Source organism: Bidens hawaiensis, unplaced genomic scaffold, assembly GCF_021521415.1.
Source record: "Bidens hawaiensis isolate Kalapana, Puna unplaced genomic scaffold, B.hawaiensis_p1.1 tig00049827_1, whole genome shotgun sequence".
NCBI lineage: Eukaryota > Viridiplantae > Streptophyta > Magnoliopsida > Asterales > Asteraceae > Bidens > Bidens hawaiensis.
The window spans coordinates 58,320-80,985 of record NW_027506124.1 but is presented as its reverse complement, the minus strand read 5'-3'; the positions used below and the strand labels follow the sequence as shown (position 1 = coordinate 80,985).

Below are 22,666 nucleotides of genomic sequence, written 5' to 3'. Positions count from 1 at the left end.
CTCTCTTTCCGCCTTCTTTTCCCTCTTGTCGCCGTCCCGCCCTTAAGCCTTGTTTCTCTCTCCTTACTCTTTGCTGTCCTTTGTTCCTTCCCGCCTAAGGTTGTCTGCGCAGCCCCACGCGCCAGACTCCTTGCAAGGAAGCCTGCGTGAAGACCACCTGTTACTGCGATACGCGAGACGAACTGTCCCCGCAGCGCGCTAAGGATTTTAGTTCTTCCCGCGGCGCGCTATGGATACCGTTCTTCCCGCGACGCGCTAAGGAATATAGTTCTTCTCGCGACGCGCTTAGAATTGAAGTTCTTCCCGCGACGCGCTTAGAAATGTAGTTCTTTCCGCGGCGCGCAAAGGTTGGTTCTGTCTGCCTTCGCGCTCGCGCGCTCTTGACCTTCTGTGTCTGCCTTCGCGCTCGAAGCTTTCTCGCGCTGTCTTATGTCCTTTCTTCTGTTTTAACTTGCTTGCCTGCTTTTGTGTTGTCTTATCTTCTGAGCTGTTGACCTGACCTATTTTATGTCTGAAAAGTTACTTTCGGCGTAGCATGCGCACCAACCCCATTGGTTGGCAGAAAAAGTGACTGACATTATCTTTTGAGATCTGCTTTTCCATGCTTGACCAGTACCTTTATCTGACCCGCCCATGCCTGTTTACTGTTCCCTGTCAGCTTTATCTTGCCCCCTGCAGCTGCCATATCTTTTGATATCTTTTGCTTTTGGAATCTTTTGCTTTTTGAGATCTTTTTCCCTTTTTCTAGGGATTGTGTTCCCTAGGGTTTCTCTATAAATAATAATGTTATTTTCCTAACACATCACACACAAACACTTAAACTCTCCTATTCTCTCTTGCTCCTTGCTCTCTCTGCCGTCTTCCTCTTTGCCTCCGTCTTCCTTCCTGTTATGCCCTGCTTTTCCGGTAATATATATCATATATAATAATTTACTTATTAATTATGCTAACTTATAATCAGGACTTAAAACAAATCATTAAAACAATAATCTTATTTATAGGTTAACTTGTGCTTGTTTAAAGTTGGTTCTTGCTTTATCTTACACCGCATCGTCTATCAAGTGAGTAATCTCGTACCTAATCCCTTTTTATTTTTAATGTTTTGGGATGTTCATGTGTTCGTACAAACTTGAGTCTTAAACTTGTTTATAAACTTTAGTCGCGCAGTATCCCATGTGTTGAGGACGTTTACTTGGCTGTTTATTTGTATGTGTGTATCATTAACCGCTTTGTTCGGCCTATTCCGAAGTTTTCATGGATCCATTAGATGAACACGGGAGACCTATCGTTTACGGTTTTCTTTGTTTACACTTGCACAGATGTTTTCTTGTTTTTGTGCTCATTTGGGAGCACGGATTGAACTATGAACTATGAGCTATGATTTATTTAGGCTTGATCACAATCTGATTGCACCCTTGTTAAACACCAGACATACACGTGTTGCGCGCAGATTTATTGTTATCTATTATCTATTAAACTTGATTTCTCACCAACACGCAAGTGTTTGACGTTTATTTTAACACATGTTCAGGTTTGCAGTAGCTGTTTTGGAGCTTGTGGACACGTAGGAAGTTTTCTTTATTTTGGACCTAGATTAAAATGTATCAAGACAAGTTATTGCTGTTCGATTATTATGATTTATAATATATTGATTTATGATGATTTATGTTATCTTATGTCTACTTTGCGCGTCGCGAATGAATGTATTTATTAAATATTGACACCCAATAGTGTCACGAGTAATGAAACAATATGTGGCGCCCCGATGTATAATCCGCCTTTGGTCGGGGTGTCACACCGCCCACTGCCATCATCAACCACCACCACCCACCGCCATCATCCACCACCCACTACATTCTTTAACACTTGCCATATTTTTAAAACTTTTATGAAAATCATCTTAGAAAATTAAATTCATTGAGAAATTATTGTTTTTTTTAACTTTTTTGAAAATCATATAAAAAGACTAAGAGGGTGTTTGGCATTCCTTATTTTGCCTTCAAATAACTTTTCATTAAGTTAATAAGTTACAAAAGTGTAACTTATGGAACTTTTCCTCTCACAATATAAGCAATCTCAAACATCTTATTACTTTTCAAAAAGTTTATAGGTTATAAGTTGGTGAATATAAGCAATCCCAAACACCCCCTAAATTTATTGGAAAAATGTCGTTTTTTTGAAACTTTTTTGAAATTTCTCGTAGGAGACGATATTCACCTAAATTGCGTCGGAAGAGATGAATTTCAAAAAATTTCGTCTTTTTTTGAAAACTCACGGGCCGATAACTTTAATTCGAAAACCATGGTTTTTCAGAAAAAGATTTTTGCCAGAAAACTATCGGCGTAGACAGATTTTAGAGTAACTTTCACGTACCTTTACGCGTGTCACACTGTGAGTGGTTAACAATCTCACGTCACGATTATTAATGTCACGTTAGAGATAAGTTTGTATGAACTATTTTAGAAATCTCTCTATTCAAATAAACTATTTTAAAAATCTCTCTTATCAAATAGATTATTTTACGAATTTCTCTTTAAAAAACAACCTCTAAAATTTATTTATTTTATTTTCAAAATTTTGAGCAGTGTTTCTTGGAAATCTTATTTAGCTTGGGCCCACCCACAAAAAAAATGTCCAATATAATGTCAATATTACCCCTTTACAATTCCTGTATAAATAATCACCACCAGCTTTTCACCATTCACCAAGACCTCAAAAACGCTAACCAAAATGGGTTTTAATCTTCCACTCTCACTTCTACTACTAACCTCCTGCTTCATGCTCAACACCTTTGGTCACAACACTGATGACACCATCAGCTGGACTCAGTCTCCACACCACGCACCATCATACCAACCGGTTGCATCACCCGCACCCCACCATCACCACCACCACCACCACCATCACAAACTAGCCTCACCACCCGCTTCCCACCCGCCAACCAAGGCCCCGGTTCACGCTCCGGTTCACTCACCCACCAAAGCACCGGTTCAACCACCAACCAACTCACCGGCACCACTCCTACCACCGCTGCCGCCGAGAAAGCTGGTGGCCATTCAGGGTGTTGTTTATTGCAAGGCTTGCAAGTAAAGGGGGTTGATACACTCATTGGTGCTAAACCACTTCAAGGTATAATAATAATAATATTATTACTATTATTTTTTTAAAAATATGCATGCATGTGTAAAAGTAAAATCACTGCATTCTTGAGTTGTACTGTACAATTCAACAATGCGTGGAGAACTATGGTACAACTTGTATATGCATCTGGTTGTATTATTGTGATGGACCGTACAACTGATTTATGCATGAAATGTGAGTAAATATATGACGTACAAGTTGTTAATGGATATTATAGTTTTTGTTGGCCTCTGGGTACTACCCATCAATGCATTGTTGGGTTTTACTGTTTTGTACTTCTCATATGCATAAAATATAGTAGTTTTAAATTGTGTAGTATGGTACATTGACCAATATTTTTAAAACCAGACATTAAACAGGTTCTAGAAATCAAAAGACGTGGTAAATAATATAAAAATTTATATATGTGTATAAATTAAAACAAAATGTGGATATACTTTATATTTTTATGTGACATTACAGTTTTAATAAAGTTTTAAGATTAACTAAAGAAGATATAAAAGACTAAATGTGTCAAAACAATATATTTTGATGCAGTGATGAGTTGTACCGTGCAACTTAGCAATGCATAAAAATAATATGTTAAATAAACAAATAATTGAGGTACATGGTACAAGTGACCAATGCACACAGACGGCCACACCATGCTTTTTCTTGATAAAAACAAATTATTAGGCTATCAGGGTACAAGTAACCAATGCATGAAAATGAGTTTTTTAAATTGTTTCGACAATAACAGGAGCTGAGGTGCTATTAACATGCAACAACACAAAGTACCCACTTCGGGTCAAAGGTACAACTGACAAGAACGGGTACTTCTTCATCAAGCCACCCAAGACTTTGACCACGTATGGGTCCCACAGGTGCAGAGTGAGCCTGTTAACCTCACCCATGGCTACATGCAACAAGCCAACTGACCTTCATGCTGGGGTCAAGGGGTCTTTGTTGGCCCCTAGCAAGAAGCCACCATTGTCGAGCCCGGATGCACACCCACTTCCCTATGATGTGTTCACTGTGGGTCCGTTTGCGTTTGAAGCATCTTCCAAAACTCCTTGTATGGAGGAGTAGTTTAGTATTTGAGGGTGTGATTGTTTGAAGATTTATGGACTTATTATTGTAATTTGTCATTTGGTTTCTATTTGAGAATGAAAATGTTGTGTTATCTTTGTTGTGGTTTTAAAGTGAATCTTAGTAACATAGATCACTAACGATATAGAAATTCTTTAACTTGACAAAAGGTGAATATTGTTACACATTGAAATAAATGTTGAAAATGTGCAAATCAAAATCATAAAAAGCTTGGATTTGAGTCTTGCCATCATTGGGACAAAGTGTGTGGAGAGGATGAGTTACCCCTAGCCACAAATCGTCAAATCCCCACAAGATATAAATGTAGTTGTATGACAAAAATATTGGTGAGATCATGCATGCATTGTTCAAGTAATTTAAAGCGTAAGAAGACTCGACCATCTAAAACAAGCACTAAATTGAATGTAATAGCTAGACCTTAGGGTGTGTGTTTGGGAAGACTCAATACTTAGGGTGTGTGTTTGGGATTGCTTATATAAATAAAAAAATGATTTTTTTATTAAAATGACATCATGAATAATATGATTACATGCACAAATATGAATTATATAAATAAAAAAATGATTTTTTTATTAAAATGACATCATGATTAATATGATGAATACATGCATGTATTCATATTTGTGCATGTAATCATATTATGATGTCATTTTAACAAAAAAAATGTTTATACAAATATGAATACATTTGCAAGCACATGATTAATCTTGAAAAAAACTCACTCATGATTCAATTGTTTATATACGCTACTCTATATACGAGCACTAGATTGTCTATATACGCTACTCTTTTATCCAGATGTAGTTCGGTTTGTGTTATATATAAAAGGATCAATATTTATTCTTCTTATATAAGATGCCAGGACTAGTCGTGCACATCTTCTGATAACTTATATACATTACGAAGTATCACTCAAGTGAGAAGGTGGTAATTATATCGATTTATGAGTTATATATGTCTTTGATAAAACCATCAATGCATACTGTATCTCTCTATATGTGTTTGAACGAGTGAAGAGTTAGGCTCTGCGTACTGGGCGGGAATAATGGGCGAAAATGGGCGATTTTTGGTGGAACACCCCACCCCCCCGGGCAATAATTGGGCGAATATGGGCGGGGGCGGGATATATTTGTCACCCGTTGAAGAATAAAATAATAATAATTTAATAAAATGACCGTTGTGAAACGGTCAAATATAAAAATAATAATAAACAATATATATATATATATATATATATATATATATATATATATATATATATATATAAACATACACCCTTCTTCTCCATTTTATATCAATTTTATACACAAATCATACCCAATTTCTTACAAAAAAATAAACTAAATGAATCCTAGAAACAACCCGAACCAACTGAAGTACCAACTCCCTACTTTCGGTCAAGCGTATGGTTCGCAATCGAACCAACCGAACTACCAATTCCCTGGTTTTGGTCAAACGTATGGTTCGCAATCGAGCCAACGGAACTACCAATTCACTGCTTTCGGTCAAACGTATGGTTCGCAATCAAGCCAACCGAACTTATAATGGAACCAACCGAGCCAACCGAACCAACCGAGCTATCCGTATCAACTTTCCGACCCGAACCTAAACATGTACGCCAACTTTCTCAGCCCCCAAAACACAATGCCGGCGTTCGGGTCTACACCACCGGAGTCGGAGCCGGTGACGGTACCGGATACGCAAACGTCACGGGCCTCCGGTTCAAGCAAAAAGCCGACCTGTAAACAAAAAAAAACAACCGGGGGAGACGATGGCGCAACGTGATCTATACAAGCATTGGAATGAGGAGGAGGAGGTGGCCCTTGCAAGGGCTTGGATTAACATTTCAGAGGATCCAGACGTCGGTAAGTTTTTTAATATTAAGTATTTATTAAAAGGTATTTAGTGTTTATTAAAATATATACTAATTGTTACAAATAAATTTAATTTGTAGCCAACTTTCAAGCCACCGGGGTGTTTTGGAAGAAAGTATTTGAAGCTTGGATCGCGATAACCGGTAAACCCGAAGACTACCGAGGAAAAGAAGCGGTTCAAGCCCACTGGAAGGGGCTTAACGCCGATTGTCAAAAATTTGTCGGGATAATTAACCGGTTGAAGGGGTCCGGCTAGCGTAGCGGAAATAACGACGTCGACATTATAGGTCAAGCTTTGAGCGACTTTCGAGCTCAGGGTCACACTGTTGAGCGGCCCGGGAAACCGTTAAGTATTTGAGTTCTTGGGAAAAGCTACGTCGTTGCTCGAAATGGAATGTGGTACCAACCGTTCCGGCCGCCCGACGAGCCGACTCATCCCGGCCTTCAAAAAGGTCGAAGACATCGTCGTCGACAAATCCGAGCACACCAAACACACCCTCCGATTCTAGTAGCTTCTTCCTCGACGACACGGTCAATTTAGCCGATGATTTGAATATACCCGACGAAGATGAGGTAGAGGAGTTGCCTCGACCACGCGGGAGATCGAGGAAAAATAAGGGGGAAGGTTCGTCGTCAACACGATTCAATACGGAGCCCGTTGAAATAAACGAGTTGGTCGGTCGTTTGGAAACAAATGCCACCGTAATTGGAGCCGACATTCGAGCATCCAACAAACAACAAGAAAAACTGAACCAGACGTTCGAATTAAAACAAATGAAAGACGACTACGAATCCCTCAAAGCGGAGGGGTGTCACGAGGATGCCGCATTATTGATGCAACGCCGACGTGAAAAATGCGCGAATATTACGGATATTAGTTTCTTTTTTAGTTATGTTTTTTTTTATTTTTTTCTTTAGTTATGTTTTTTAATATTTTTAGTTATGTATTTTTTTAGTTATGCTTTTTTTGTATTTCTTTTTAATTTTAATGCATTTTTATTTAATTAGTTTAATTATAAAAAGAAAATAATAAAAAAACACACTGTGGGCCTAATTTGTAACCTCTACACCATTACACCCCAAAAACAAATTTCCACTCCATGCTGACTGGGCGTCACGTGTCACAATTCACCCCCGATTGTAACCCCTCTACTACACATAGCCTTAGTGATATGCATTGTATAAACTTCTTACGTTAAATAGCAAATTCAAGCATTGTGTTGTCACTTCTGATCCAGATAAAAAAAATAAAATGAATACTATATTAGTTTTTGTCAAGTATGTATCGAATTTGTTACATTTGTTAATTATGCGTGAGTAAATATGATACATGAGCTATACATACAACATAACCTTTAGTCCAAACTGATAGGAAAAAAAACTTTGCATGCAAGGATAAAATTATATTTGATAGATTGACGATAGATGTGTGTCATTGCGATATAACAATGTAATTATTTGAATACAAATATAAAAATATTACAAGAAATTGCTATATTCGGTATTTCCTTTACTATTAAAGTTTTATCACATTGTTTCACCGTTTTTGTTAATTTATGTTAGGTTCAAAAGAATAGGCAAAATAATAATGGAGGTAGATGTGATGAAGAGTAATGTCTCACTAAAGGAAAGCATGAGCATGGGTGGAGACCATTTCTTTCACAACTTCCTATGGAAACTTTAACATCAAAATGTAAAAAGTAATTGAAAAATGTACAACTAAACCATGTAAGATTTGATATATCTAGTCACAAGATGAATGGGCTTCTGTTTATTTGTCTCATGTACTTTGTCGCATTCAACTTTTTTAAATTCAAAGTGAACCATATATAGTTCCCAAGAAAAAAGGAAGTGTGACGAAAACCAGGAAATTGTTGGTAATGGATTCTCTTGTAGTTGATAAATCTGCTAAATAAAAAATTCATTAGTATAAAGTTGTATGATTAAAATACATTACTCTCGTTATAGTAAAAAAAGGTTTCAAGAAATCTATAAACAAAATATATCGGGAATACTGGTTTGACACATAAAAATCAAGCAATTCACAGGAATTGGAAAATTCTTTTTAATTGATAAAAAGGAAGAATCTACTTCAACCGATATGCCTACACGGCCATACATAATATAGAACTCACACTTGAAAAGGGTGGACAATTAGTTAGAGCAGCGGGTGCTGTAGCGAAACTGATTGCAAAAGAAGGGAAATCGGCCACATTAAAATTACCTTCTGGGGAGGTCCGTTTGATATCCAAAAACTGCTCAGCAACAGTAGGACAAGTGGGGAATATTTGGGTGAACCAGAAAAGTTTGGGTAGAGCCGGATCTAAGAGTTGGCTAAATGCAATCATATTTTAAGAAATAATTATGATAACAAAGATAATTGCTTGTAATTACTATAGTTAAACGAGCTAATTAGTATGTATATAAAAAAACAATTATTACAAATTGTAATTAGATGTATAATAACACTATTGTAGGCCTTCTCAACTCGTTCTCTATCTCTATCTTGATAATAATACTAAAAAACATTATATTTCTCTCTTCTGTTCAATTAAAAATATTTTTTATACCTTTATTATTACAGTTTTCTCTCATCTACTCACAACCAATACAACAAATATTAAAAAATAAATAGGGGCAAACAATGTTTCCACAAATTTACAAAAAATCACTACATTTCTCCCTCCACCCTATAATTTACACTCACAACCTCACCCTATAATTTGCAAGCTTCTCTCACATAAGAGCATTCTCAACCCGTTCCTCATCCATATCTCTATAATTACACTAAAAAACACTATATTTCTCTCTCCTGTTCAATTAAATAATATTTTTTATACCTTTATCATTACAGTTTTATCTCTACTCTAGTCACAACCAACCAAATGTTTCCTCAAATTTACAAAAATTCACCACATTTCTCTCTCCACCCTATAATTTACACTCACAATCACTCACAACCTCACTCTATAATTTGCAAATTTCACTCACATAATTATAAGGAATGAGATGAGAATGCTCTAATTATAGAGTATCTATGTATAAGAGCATTCTCATCCCTTCAGCTATATTCAAATTTAATATTATAATAAAAATACTTAATTTTCTCTCATATTTTTAATTAAATAATATTTTTTCATAATTTTATCATTATATTTTCTTTCTTATTCACTTACAAGTACAACCATTTTAAACAAAGATTAAAAAGTTATATGTTGTGAACAGTAATTTTCAAATTCACATAAATATCATTTCATTTCTCTCTTCTTCACATATAACACCCTAAACTACTTTCTATAGTATAAGAACATCACTCATTGAATATGGTAGACATGATGTGAATGCTCTGAGTAGCGTAATTACTTTGTATAGTGTAATTAATTGATTTCTTTAGCGTAATTACTCTTATAACTCGAGTAACTAGTTTTATAACTACAGATTTTTTAATAAATAGCGTCATAACTAACGTAATTATTTTATATGTAGAGTAATCAAATCAACAAAATTATAGTTTTGCCACTATTAGTTTCTTCAGTTTGTATCTTTCGTACGGTTTTTTTACTTTTTGTATCTTAACTACCCCCTCTATGGATACACCACCCCCATACTGACTGGACATGCATATACGGCTCGTATAGGTCTATACAGGCCGTATAGGCTAAGCATGACTGACATGGGAAAAAAACAACTTTTTGCAACCTATACAACTGTATAAGCCTATACGAGCCGTATAGGTGTTAAATGGCTCGTATTGCTCACTGACACACAATAAATCCTATACGGTCGTATAGGGCTATACGACCGTATAGAAAACTTTTGCAGAAAAAGTCAGTCTGTCTTTGAACACTGTTAAGAGCTATCGGAAAACGACTATACAAACCGTATAGTGCTAAAAATTACTTAGCCAATTTTGTTATGTAAATTTTAATAGACAATTTATTTATTCTAAAATATCATATCATTCAAATTTTCAATATAAAACATAATTCTATACAAGTGAAACAAAACATGAAAGGGTCGAAAGGAGAGCGGCTAAAATTGCTAAGAAAATATTGTGACATTTGTCAATTTCGGGTCATAATTGTATTCGTTTATCATGTAACCCGACCCGTTTTGTAAACCGAAACCTATGATATAATCAAAATGATGGATTTTATGTTACAATATTATTTTACACTTGTTGAGTATCGAAAACATCCTTTTCGGTTCTTAAAATGCCTTAAAACGCTTAATACCAACTCTAGGGACCAAATCTGCCAAAATATCAAAGTTTGACATTGCTGGCCGCCCACCTCATAGCGTGGCGCGATGGGGGTGGCCAAGCCCCATCGTGTGGCGCGACCACCATCAGACCAACAAAACAATTTTTGTGCTTTATACCTTACACTCTATTATTGTAGGTTCTCAGCCGGATCTACACGGAATATCTCGTTCTACATATGTGCGGAATCCCTACGTAAGACGTTACGAGCGTAGAAGACGATACACGTTAACACGATCAAACACACGTTACAATAAACAAAGACACGTTGTATTGCAACTGGAAACACGTGATTCACTGATCACCGATTACACAAACTGAATAACTCTTAAACTAAAACTCTAACTCGTCTACTGATCTAGCCGTAACCTAGCAGTTTATACAACACGACAACTTCGCCTAGCATGTTTAGGCGAAGTTGTCCCTAACTTCGCTTGTTCCACAAGTTCGCCTATATCAGCGAACTTGTGAGAACTTCGCTTACATCCAAATACAAATCCAACTAACTCGATTACAGACACTAGACACTGAACTACTGACATCATGACCAACAGACTCCCCCTTGGCAGTAGCTTCATATCTCTATCTTCAAGCACGTGTCTTGTAATCTTCAACAATCTTGTATCTTTCATCTTCAAGTATGAACTCCTTCTCGTACACAAACCGAAACAACTCTTTGATATTTCTTCGCTTCTTCTTTCCAAGCAGGAATATAAAATATTTTCTTCTCGTTCAGCACCTGCAGATCAGCTTGAGACAAATTCACCAAGTGCATTGGATCATACACTCTCAGCAGCTCTTGTTCATCTTCATTCTCCATTACTGCTTCAGCTGTTTCACAATCAACATACCACCACTTTAGATCCTTGAGCACATCCTTGGGCATTTGTTTCATCGGCACTTCTTTTAAACACCGGATCGGCTTATACTTCATGATCATCCAAGGCTTGCCATCTGCTCTCATCCCTCTATCTTTATCTTCAATAAGTTTTCCTTTCTGTGGTTTCAACAGCTCGAACTTTTTCTTCTTTATACTTTCCTTCAAACAATCTTTCCAATGACCCTAGCCATGTTATCATCACTCCTGTTTATCAACCCCAACCTGGCTAAGTCCTTCACTTCACACTCAGGCAACGTATTCAACGATCTCAACAGCCTCTTGAAGTACTGAACCCCATCATACCTTTTAATCACAAAGAGCCTCAACTGCTCATCATATAACCAGCATATAATCCCCTTTTTCGATTCAGCATAACCCCTGATGTTGTAACTTTTCTTGAACATAGTAGGGACCGCCGGTTTCTTCGTTTTTACGAACCACTGAGCGAGCCTTCTTTCCATCTTGGCTGCTCTTCCCATTCTGTCTCATCGCTTCCCATATCTTGACCTATATCTGCCTTATCAACTTCCGGAATCTCATGCTCAACGTTCTCCTCCACAATCTCTCCTTCTTCAATCTCACTATCAATGACAATCTCAGCCCCTATCTTCTTTATCTCCTCCATCGGTAACACATCCTCATCACCTATAACATCATCTAACACCTCCTCAGCATCCACAACCACCACATCATCACCCCCTGAACCGCCAGCTGCACTCGTTGACTCCCCCTGAGATGTGGAAGTCCCAAGAGCTTGTTCAGTTCTTGGAAACTCTCCACCTGCACCTTTCGATGCATTGGGATCATCGCCTCGATCATTACGCTTCTTCGTCCTCAGCTCATCACCCTTACAGCTCGTCTCCCCCTGAGATGCCAAGAACTGCTTCAAGGCATCAATTATTTTGCCATGTTCGATCAGCAGGGACGACTGAATCTGATTCTCAGCAACGAGGCGCTGAATAGCATGGGTCTGGATAAGATTTACCCTTGATTGTTCTGCCACGACCCTTTCAAGCGCTGCTATTCGTTCCGAGTCGGATAAGGTTGCATCGAAATCAAACCTCAGATGTGATATATCTTAAGTGTACTGAGGAGGGATTTCCAATGTAACCGGGACCTCAGAAGTAGGCGTAAACGTAACCGCAGGTGGTATCGTAACTGAAAACCCTGCAGTAGCTACAACTGTCGACTCAATAAATCTTGCCACAAGCTCCGTTGGAGTAAGAGTTGGAGGTGGCAAAGATACAATCTCTGGAGTCGAGAGTTGGAATGTAGTGGGTGGGATGCCGAATGAGAATGAGGTATCCACCACAGGAACATCCGTGGCGCTTGGCCTTGTAATTGGCAATGATGAAGGGACTATTGTCATACCGGACAGTGCGGGTGGAGTGAAACGAACCACTCTTGAGCTCTCACCAGCTCCCGAACCTGCACCTGTCCTCTCCCTTCTTGATCTACGGACCAACTGATGTACTTCTTCCTCAAAATCTGACTCACTGTCATCATCGGCTCTCTTCCTCTTCCCATGAATCCGTTCTTGTGTTACCAAAATTCGTCTCGCTTCAGCCACATCATCATCTGACGAATCTGAATCAGCCGCTGTCGTAGCTGCCCTAGCAACATCCACACTAGAAACCCGTGCAACCGAGACTTGCATATTTTCCTCTGGATCAACACGTTCCATATCAAAGAAGTCTTGACCACCAAACGCTGCATCAAGGTCTACATTTTCCTCCGGTGACACAACAGGAGCAGCAGGTATAGCTTGTTGTACCTCAGGTGATTGAGGTGCTCCAGCCTGTTGTGGTTGAGGATCCCGAAACTCGTCCCCTCGGGCTGGAACATACTCTGGGTTGATTAAGTACCCGAATAATGGAGTATGTCGAGGACGGAGCTCAGGCTTGCTTCTTGCACTCGATGATCTGCACTGAGCGAAGATCCTCTTGCTGACACTTTCCACATATCTAATTGGGCGGCGCTGAGGTAACGTGGGAGCGACGTGATTCAAGATCATTTGTAGGAATCTTGGATACATCAGAAATCTCTCACGCGCCACCGCTCGTCTTTGACGATCTATCTCGTAAAATACCATCTGACTAAAGCTGTAACGCTTATTGTAAGTCAGTGCAGTCATCGCCGTCTGCATGGTCGCACCCATTCCATCTGTACCAGCCTTTCTCCCTGACATGCAGACTATCATCACATGCATGAGAAAGCGCCACTGGTCTAGCAAGAACCCCTTGCGTCTCTGAGTATCCCCCAAAGGACCAGAATATCCCATCCTCAGAAACGCACCATCTCGGAATGGAGCTACAAAGTCTGTAGGATAGTCTCTCGTTTCATCCCCAAAATGTAAAGCCGCCCTAATCTGTTCAGACGAGAACTGTACAATCTGATTGTTAACCGTTGCACGCATAACCGGGGGCTCGACTCGACAGTCATATTCCACTGTCTGCCAGAAATCTTCAATGTTTGGCAAAGATATAGGCAGTGTTATGGTAATAGCGTGGAATATACGCGAGCGAAGTAGAAATGTGATGATCTCGCGAAAATCATCAACACCACTCGCATCCGGGTCCAATGTGATGTACATGTTATGCCCCGGGAAAAACTGTCGGTTGTTGTCTCCACCTTCATCACCACCTGCACCACCTGCTCCAGCTACAGCTGCCATTTCTGCAACAAAACAGGCTAAGTTAGAGAAACGTCGAGGCAAATCACAAGTTCGCCTGTTACCATGAGCGAAGTTATGATTTATTCTGTATAGGCGAAGTTAGAGGTGGGGCGAAGTTGGGAACAACTTCGCCTCAACTTGAACTTCGCGTAATAAATGTTAAATAAAAAGGGCAAGACAAAGTTAATGATAACTTCGCATAACCACAACTTCGACTCATATACTGTTACATAATTAATTATCAGGCGAAGATTGTTGGAATACCGTATGCCCGAGACACATAATTAGGTTAATGTGGCTAGTTGTGTTTGATCCAAGTCGGGTCATACCCAATAACGAGTTAGACACACACCAATAATGTATTTGTTAAGATAAGATCTATGAGACAAATACAGAACACGATACATTCAGAAAATCGGGTTTCTGAATACCTACTTGAAAGTGTTAAATAAATTAATTGGTTAATTTATTTATTCAAATAATTATTATTGGAATGATTATTTAACTATGTGTTCTTTTATAAAATGGTTTATAAAAGATGGGGTGTTTATATATTTTATAATGTATAAAATAAATAAATAAAAAAAATATATATATTTTGGGGCCGGTTTTGGGTGGGCCCCACACCCCAAGGTTTTGGTCAAGTTTTGTCATGGATTTGGTGAAAGGTTGAGTGTTTGTTACTTGACTAAAAACCTAACACAATATATGATATTGATTGTAAGATTTTATAATCATCAAAAACTTTCAAGTAACAAATAACACACACAACTCTTTCCTTTTCTTTGTTCTTGTTTTTCGGCCAAGATCAAAAGAAGAGGCTCGGGTCTCGGTTTTTCGTGTTCAAGCTCCCTAACATAGCTCGGTGTGTGTTGGAGGCTCGGGGTATATTCCGTTTGAGGATTTTCCCTTTGAAAGTCTAGCATCAACATCATCATCTTCTTCAACATCAACTACACTCTTAAAAGGTTAAGAATGTAAGTGTTTATAGCTTTGATAGTTTAGTTTTTCCGTATCATTTGATCCTTGCTTCGGGTTTCTAATAAATAGATTATTGGTAATCTTATGACATGAATAAACTAGGTTGTTCATGAACATATCTTATATAAACTTGTAATATATACATATATAAACACATGGATACATATGTTTAGTTTGTAAATATCACGCTTCCGCCTTAATTGTGACTAGTTAAATGGTTAACTAAGTATAAATTATCCATAGAAACCCAACAAATGGCATCAAGAGCCGGGATACGGGAAACTAAGCTTCGGGTTTTCGGTTTTATATTTTTCCCCTTGAAAGATTTTATACAAAAATTAACATGCATGATTTTTGTATTTAATCTTGTTATAATTTTTTGGCTTTGTTCAAAAAAAAAAAAAAAAAAAGTATATAAAACCGAGTAAATGGGCCGAAGCCCAATTCGGGTGAAATTGGGCCGAAGCCCACTTGTTTTGGTTAATGGGCTAACCGAAAAAAAAGGGGAGAAAGTGAAATGGGCCGAAGCCCATTTTGGTTAAATGGGCCGAAGCCCATGAGACTTTCTATTGGGCCGAAGCCCATGTGTTTTGCACATGTGGGCCGAAGCCCATAATCAAATTATTGGGTTTGTTTAGGCCCGATAAGGTCAAGGGGTTTTGGAACGGGTTCCTAAGACATAACGGGTTATGTTTGTTAAAACTAGACCGAGCCGTAGACCAAATGGATGTTTGTTGTGATTGTTATTAATTATTCAAAGTTTCGGTTTGTAATAATTAATTAGGGGCAGTTTTGTAATTATTTATTCATATGGGTATGTAATAAATAGTTTATTTGTAATATCTTTATTTTATAGAAAAAATGTATTAGGACATTTGTTTTGTAAATTTAAAGAAGATTGCAAAATTGGAAGTTTGGGCCTTATTGGGGCGGGTATGGTGATAATGGGTCTCACAAGCCCATTAAGGGGATTCAAGCCCAAAAGGACCTAAGCCCACCTATTGAGCCCAAATGGAAGCTTATGGAAGCTAAGGCCCAAGTTCAAGCCCAATGGATCACAACGGGGTTGAAGAAGATGCTCGAAGCATTTGGATGCGGGATCGAGTGGGAGCTACAACATCCATGTGTCCCTTAGGATCGGACCTAAGACACACACTTGTTTCGGCTAACAAGTGTGGTCTAACTTAGCGGCTCGTGTCTAGTATAATTGTGTATGCTTGTTAATTGATTGTTTGATTATGTGGTTGTTAGATATTAGGATATCAACTTCGTCACATAGAATTAATTAACAAAGCATAAAATGGGTTCTAATAATTATCGGTAATTAAGTGACACGTAGTTTAATAAAATGGATTTATTAACTAGCCGTCTCACGCCCATAATAAAATGGTTTTATTATAAATTAGAATTTTGAAAATGGTTTCAAAATATCATGTTACTAAATGCATGTTAGAACATGATTTAAAGTTTTACAACTAGAATTATTAAAACTAAAAATCCCTTTTAAAATTAAGGATAACAAGTTAAACACCATCCTTTTGTATAACGCTTAACATATTAGTAAGCTCTTAGTGGGAAAAAGGTCACCTAACCGCGTAGAGTAAATTAATATGTTGAGGTAATATTGGCATATAAATGGGAAAAAGGTCACCTAACCATTTATATGTTGATATTACAAGTTGATACAAGTAGGACGACTTAAAATTAGAACCATGTGAAGAGGGTCACCCAAGCATGGGGTCTAATAGGTGTTGATGGGATAAACATGCCGACACGAAATATGATTTCGAACCGGTCCCATAAAATCTAGAGGTTGCAAAAGGGTTTGCAATTGTTATGAATAACTACCTTGATAAACCGACAATGGGAAAAAGGTCACCTAACCGGAGTCGGGTTTATCGTTGGATTCTAGATTTTAATTATTAATTATATTTGGTATATATAAAAGGGTATTAATAATTAAAAAGGTAAAACACTAAAATGAACTTAATTAAAATTCTGCAGATGGCCGCACACGTCGACGACAACATAATCCCTAACGTCCAAAATGTATCTCTCCGATCTATTCTCGCTAAAGACCGTCTTAACCACAATAACTTTTCGGATTGGTTCCGAAATTTAAGGATTGTTCTAAAACAAGAAAAATTATATCATGTTTTGGAAACACCTATCCCCAATGAACCGGAAGAGGGAAGTGAGGTCGAATATATGAATTGGGTCCAACACACGGAAGATTCCATTCAAGTGTCATGCCTCATGTTGGCGACTATGGTTCCCGAAATCCAAAAGGATTTCGAAAACCATAATGCGTACGACATGATTACTCAACTTAAGGAAATGTTCCTTAAGCAATCAAGAGTTGAAAGGTTCGAAACGGTTCGAGCCTTGCATGCATGTAGAATGGATGATAATCAACCAGTTTCAACTTATGTGCTTAAGATGAAAAGTTACATTGATCGCCTCGCCAAGCTCAATTGTCCCATCTCAAAAGAGTTAGCAACGGATTTGATCCTTAACTCTTTGTCGAAAAGGTTCGACACTTTCGTGTTAAATTATAACATGAACGGGTGGGACAAAAACATTGGAGAACTTCACTCAATGCTTAAAACAGCCGAGGCGAGCATGGGTAAAAGGGTTTTACCCGTGTTTGCGATCAATGAAGGTAGATCCAAGAATCGATCTCAACCCAATCCTAAGGCTAAGGTAGCAAAAAGAAAGGGTCCTCCTGTGCATCTTAAGGGTTATGGCAAAGAAACAAAAGGTTGTGGAACCGAGGGGTCATAAGGATGATCCTTGTTTTGGTTGTGGGGAGACCGGACATTGGAAACGCAATTGCCCGGTCTACCTAAAAGAGCTAAGAGACAAGAGGAATGCGGGGCATTCCTCGGGTAATGTCTTTATGATTAATATTGAGCTAAATCTTATTTCTTCTAACACATGGGTATTGGATACCGGATGTGGAACTCATATTTGCAATTGGTTGCAGGGGTTCAAAAGGAATGAAGACTTAAAGAAGGGCGAAGTGAGTCTTTTCATGGGCAACGGTGCAAGGGTGCACGTGGTCGCTAGAGGAAACTTCACTTTATCGCTTCCAAGTGGTTTGGAAGTTGTTTTGAGAAATGTTTTGTATGCTCCTAGTTTGACTAGGAACATTATTTCCGTGCACCTTCTTAGACAATGTAACTTTGACTTTAAATTTGTAAAACCAGAAATGCATGTATCATCTAATGGTATCTTTTATTTTAAAGCTGTACCAAACAACGGTATTTATGAATTGGTTCATGACAATACCTCAAATAGCTCATTATATCAAACTTCTACTAAAAGACTCAAAAAGGATTTGAGTGATTCCTACATTTGGCATTGTCGTCTTGGACACATAAACAAGAATCGTGTAAATACTCTCCAAAAGAATGGTCTTTTGAAAACAAATGAGTTAGGTTCGTTTGATGAGTGTGAATCTTGTATTCAAGGCAAGATGACCAAAGAACCTTTTAAAGGTACAAATGAAAGGGCTAAGGACTTGTTAGGTATCATACATACGGATGTATGCGGACCTCTCAAGCCCACTAGTAGGAATAGTGAAAGGTACTTCATTACCTTTACCGACGATTTTAGTCGATATGGGTATGTGTATCTAATGAAACACAAACATGAAGCCTTTGAAATGTTCAAGGAATTTCAAAATGAAGTACAAAATCAGCTCGACCGAACAATCAAGGTACTCCGCTCCGATAGAGGAGGCGAATACCTAAGTGATGCTTTTCAATGTCATCTTAGAGATTGTGGAATTATTTCACAGTTCACTCCTCCTGGAACTCCTCAACATAACGGAGTATCCGAGAGGAGGAATCGAACACTGTTGGACATGGTTCGATCAATGATGGCACGAAGCTCACTACCACCATCATTTTGGGGATATGCGCTACTTACAGCGGCTCGTATTTTGAATATGGCCCCGACCAAAAAGGTGGATCGAATACCCTATGAAGTGTGGTATGGAAAGGTTCCATCCTATTCATATTTAAGGGTATGGGGATGCATAGTTTATGTTAAACGTGACACCCCAAATAAGCTTGAGGCTCGATCCATCAGGTGTATCTTCATAGGATACCCAAAGGATGATATAGGATATATATTCTATGATCCTAGTGAACAAAAGGTGTTTGTTTCAAGCAAAGGATACTTCTTAGAAACTAAGTTCCTTATGGAAGGACCTAGTGAAAAGAGAGTGGAACTTGAAGAGGTTCAAGAATCACTGGATGATACACAGTTGGTCGATACTAGTTTTCAACACGAGGATGTTGAAGGTGATCAAATGGTTGATCATACACACGTTGCTCGCAGATCTAGTAGGATTAGTCGACCTCCCAAGAAATATGGATTTCTCGTGGATGATTGCTACTTGGTCGATTCGGATGAACCGATCTCCTACAAAGATGCTATGTCACAACCTGATTGTGACAAGTGGCTTGAAGCCATGAGCGCCGAGATGCAATCCATGCACGATAACCAAGTTTGGGAATTGGTTGATCGTCCACTTAACTCCAAACTGGTTGGATGTAAGTGGGTCTTCAAGAAGAAGACCGATATGCATGGAAATCTAGATACTTACAAAGCACGACTTGTAGCAAAAGGTTTCACACAAACTCAAGGGATTGATTATGATGAAACCTTCTCGCCGGTCGCGATGCTTAAGTCGATCAGGATATTATTTGCCATTGCAGCTCATTTTGATTATGAGATATGGCAGATGGATGTCAAGACCGCTTTTCTTAATGGATATCTTGAGGAAGATGTCCATATGGTTCAGCCTGAAGGTTTTGTCGATCCATCTAATCCTGACAAAGTATGTAAATTAAGGAAATCAATCTACGGGTTGAAACAAGCATCACGGATGTGGAATCATCGTTTTAATGAAGAAATCAAAGCGTTTGGTTTCGTCCAAAACGGTGATGAGGCATGTGTGTATAAATGGGCTAGTGGGAGTATAGTCATGTTCCTTATTTTGTATGTCGATGATATACTTTTATTTGGAAATGATATATCAAGTATGGAAAACGTTAAAGCGTGGTTAAGTAGTCGTTTCTCAATTAAGGATCTTGGAGAAGCGACATATATCTTGGGAATAAAGGTCTATAGGGATAGACAAAGGAAATTGATCGGACTCAATCAAAGTGCATACATTGATAAAATCCTGAAAAGGTTCAGGATGGAAAACTCTAAGAAAGGTTTGGTACCTATTCCTAGAGGAACCGTGTTAAGCTCATCCCAAAGTCCTAGCTCTAAGGAAGAGCAGGATAGGATGAAGCATGTTCCTTATGCTTCGGCAATAGGATCTATTATGTATGCAATGATGTGCACTAGACCGGACGTCTCGTATGCTTTAAGCATAACGAGTAGATACCAGCACAACCCAGGTGACAGTCATTGGATGGCTGTCAAGAATATATTAAAATACCTTAGAAGGACTAAGGATATGTTTTTAATATATGGGTCTGGTGAGGAGGAACTCGTCGTAAAGGGTTACGTGGATGCGAGTTTCCAAACTGACCGAGATGATTCTCGGTCACAGTCGGGATATGTCTTCATTTTGAATGGAGGCGCTGTCTCTTGGAAGAGTTCGAAGCAGGATGTTGTCGCGTTATCCACTACAGAATCTGAGTACATCGCCGCTTCAATGGCAGCCCAAGAGGCTGCATGGATGAAAAAGTTCATCATGGATCTAGGGATTATCTCTACCATTCAGGAGCCCCTAGAGATATTCTGTGACAATGAGGGTGCTATTGCACAGATCAAGGAGCCTCGTGCTCATCAGAAAACGAGGCACATTGAGCGCAGATTCAACTACATAAGGGATGAAGTTGAAAAGGGAAAGATATGTATTCATAAAGTTCATACCGATCGAAATATTGCGGACCCACTCACGAAGCTCCTCGATAGGCCAAAGCATGAGGGTCATGTTTGTGCATTAGGACTTCGGTATTCTAGTGAGTGGATTTAATCTGTATTTAGTGTTTGTATAAGAATGAATGTAATGGGTATCTCATGAAAATTAATTATGTTTTAATTATTCAATGAGTTATGTTCTATATTTGCATGTTTAATCCATGAATAACTTATGTTGTTCTAAACGTCCGTAGTCGATCATACTTATGGGAACAAGTATGAAGGTAAGACTATTATGAACCCGGATTGGTTGATATTCATGTGATGAATATAGGGCATAGGTTTGCCACCAAGGTTCATAGATATTTGTGGGATACAAATGTTGGACATGATCCGCTCTCAAGGATCACTGCATGGAGTTAGTGCAACTGATCATAAGTAATCCTTGAGTAAAGGCGAGTATCATTGTGTCCTTTGACCTGAGATGCATATTGGATCTGGTTTTTCATCAAGTCTGATATCTTGACTCTCTTCTTTGTTATTTTGGTAACACGATGACGTGTAAGAAAGAGCTCAGATATCATATGAGATGTCAACGAGGATGTATGCAGTCAAGATGGAATTTGTTCCTCTTATGTGTTGAGAGTTTAGATGTCTAAGGCCTGTTAAGTTAAATCATTGAGAGAATGATCACTCTGTGTCTCTTCGATTTGACAGGACATCTGGTAACAAAGGGATATAATGATAAGACTTACCTATATCATATCAAGTATGGACTTGAAGGGGATGATGTTATTGAATGGCACTTAGTCAAACACACTAGGGGTGGTGACCTGTTGTTAGACGGTATTCACCATTAGCATTAACTTCTTATGAGTCACGTGCAAGTGGGAGATTGTTGGAATACCGTATGCCCGAGACACATAATTAGGTTAATGTGGCTAGTTGTGTTTGATCCAAGTCGGGTCATACCCAATAACGAGTTAGACACACACCAATAATGTATTTGTTAAGATAAGATCTATGAGACAAATACAGAACACGATACATTCAGAAAATCGGGTTTCTGAATACCTACTTGAAAGTGTTAAATAAATTAATTGGTTAATTTATTTATTCAAATAATTATTATTGGAATGATTATTTAACTATGTGTTCTTTTATAAAATGGTTTATAAAATATGGGGTGTTTATATATTTTATAATGTATAAAATAAATAAATAAAAAAAAATATATATATTTTGGGGCCGGTTTTGGGTGGGCCCCACACCCCAAGGTTTTGGTCAAGTTTTGTCATGGATTTGGTGAAAGGTTGAGTGTTTGTTACTTGACTAAAAACCTAACACAATATATGATATTGATTGGAAGATTTTATAATCATCAAAAACTTTCAAGTAACAAATAACACACACAACTCTTTCCTTTTCTTTGTTCTTGTTTTTCGGCCAAGATCAAAAGAAGAGGCTCGGGTCTCGGTTTTTCGTGTTCAAGCTCCCTAACATAGCTCGGTGTGTGTTGGAGGCTCGGGGTATATTCCGTTTGAGGATTTTCCCTTTGAAAGTCTAGCATCAACATCATCATCTTCTTCAACATCAACTACACTCTTAAAAGGTTAAGAATGTAAGTGTTTATAGCTTTGATAGTTTAGTTTTTCCGTATCATTTGATCCTTGCTTCGGGTTTCTAATAAATAGATTATTGGTAATCTTATGACATGAATAAACTAGGTTGTTCATGAACATATCTTATATAAACTTGTAATATATACATATATAAACACATGGATACATATGTTTAGTTTGTAAATATCACGCTTCCGCCTTAATTGTGACTAGTTAAATGGTTAACTAAGTATAAATTATCCATAGAAACCCAAC

At 38.1% G+C, this 22,666-nt stretch overlaps 1 pseudogene across 1 annotated transcript; it reads left to right on the top strand.

Moving 5' to 3' along the window:
• Positions 1-2,696: 2,696 nt before the first annotated feature.
• LOC143616787 (non-classical arabinogalactan protein 30-like) lies at positions 2,697-4,224 on the top strand (annotated as a pseudogene). The gene is made up of 2 exons (XR_013150721.1): positions 2,697-3,129; positions 3,881-4,224. The product of XR_013150721.1 is annotated as a non-classical arabinogalactan protein 30-like (transcript).
• Positions 4,225-22,666: the final 18,442 nt, after the last annotated feature.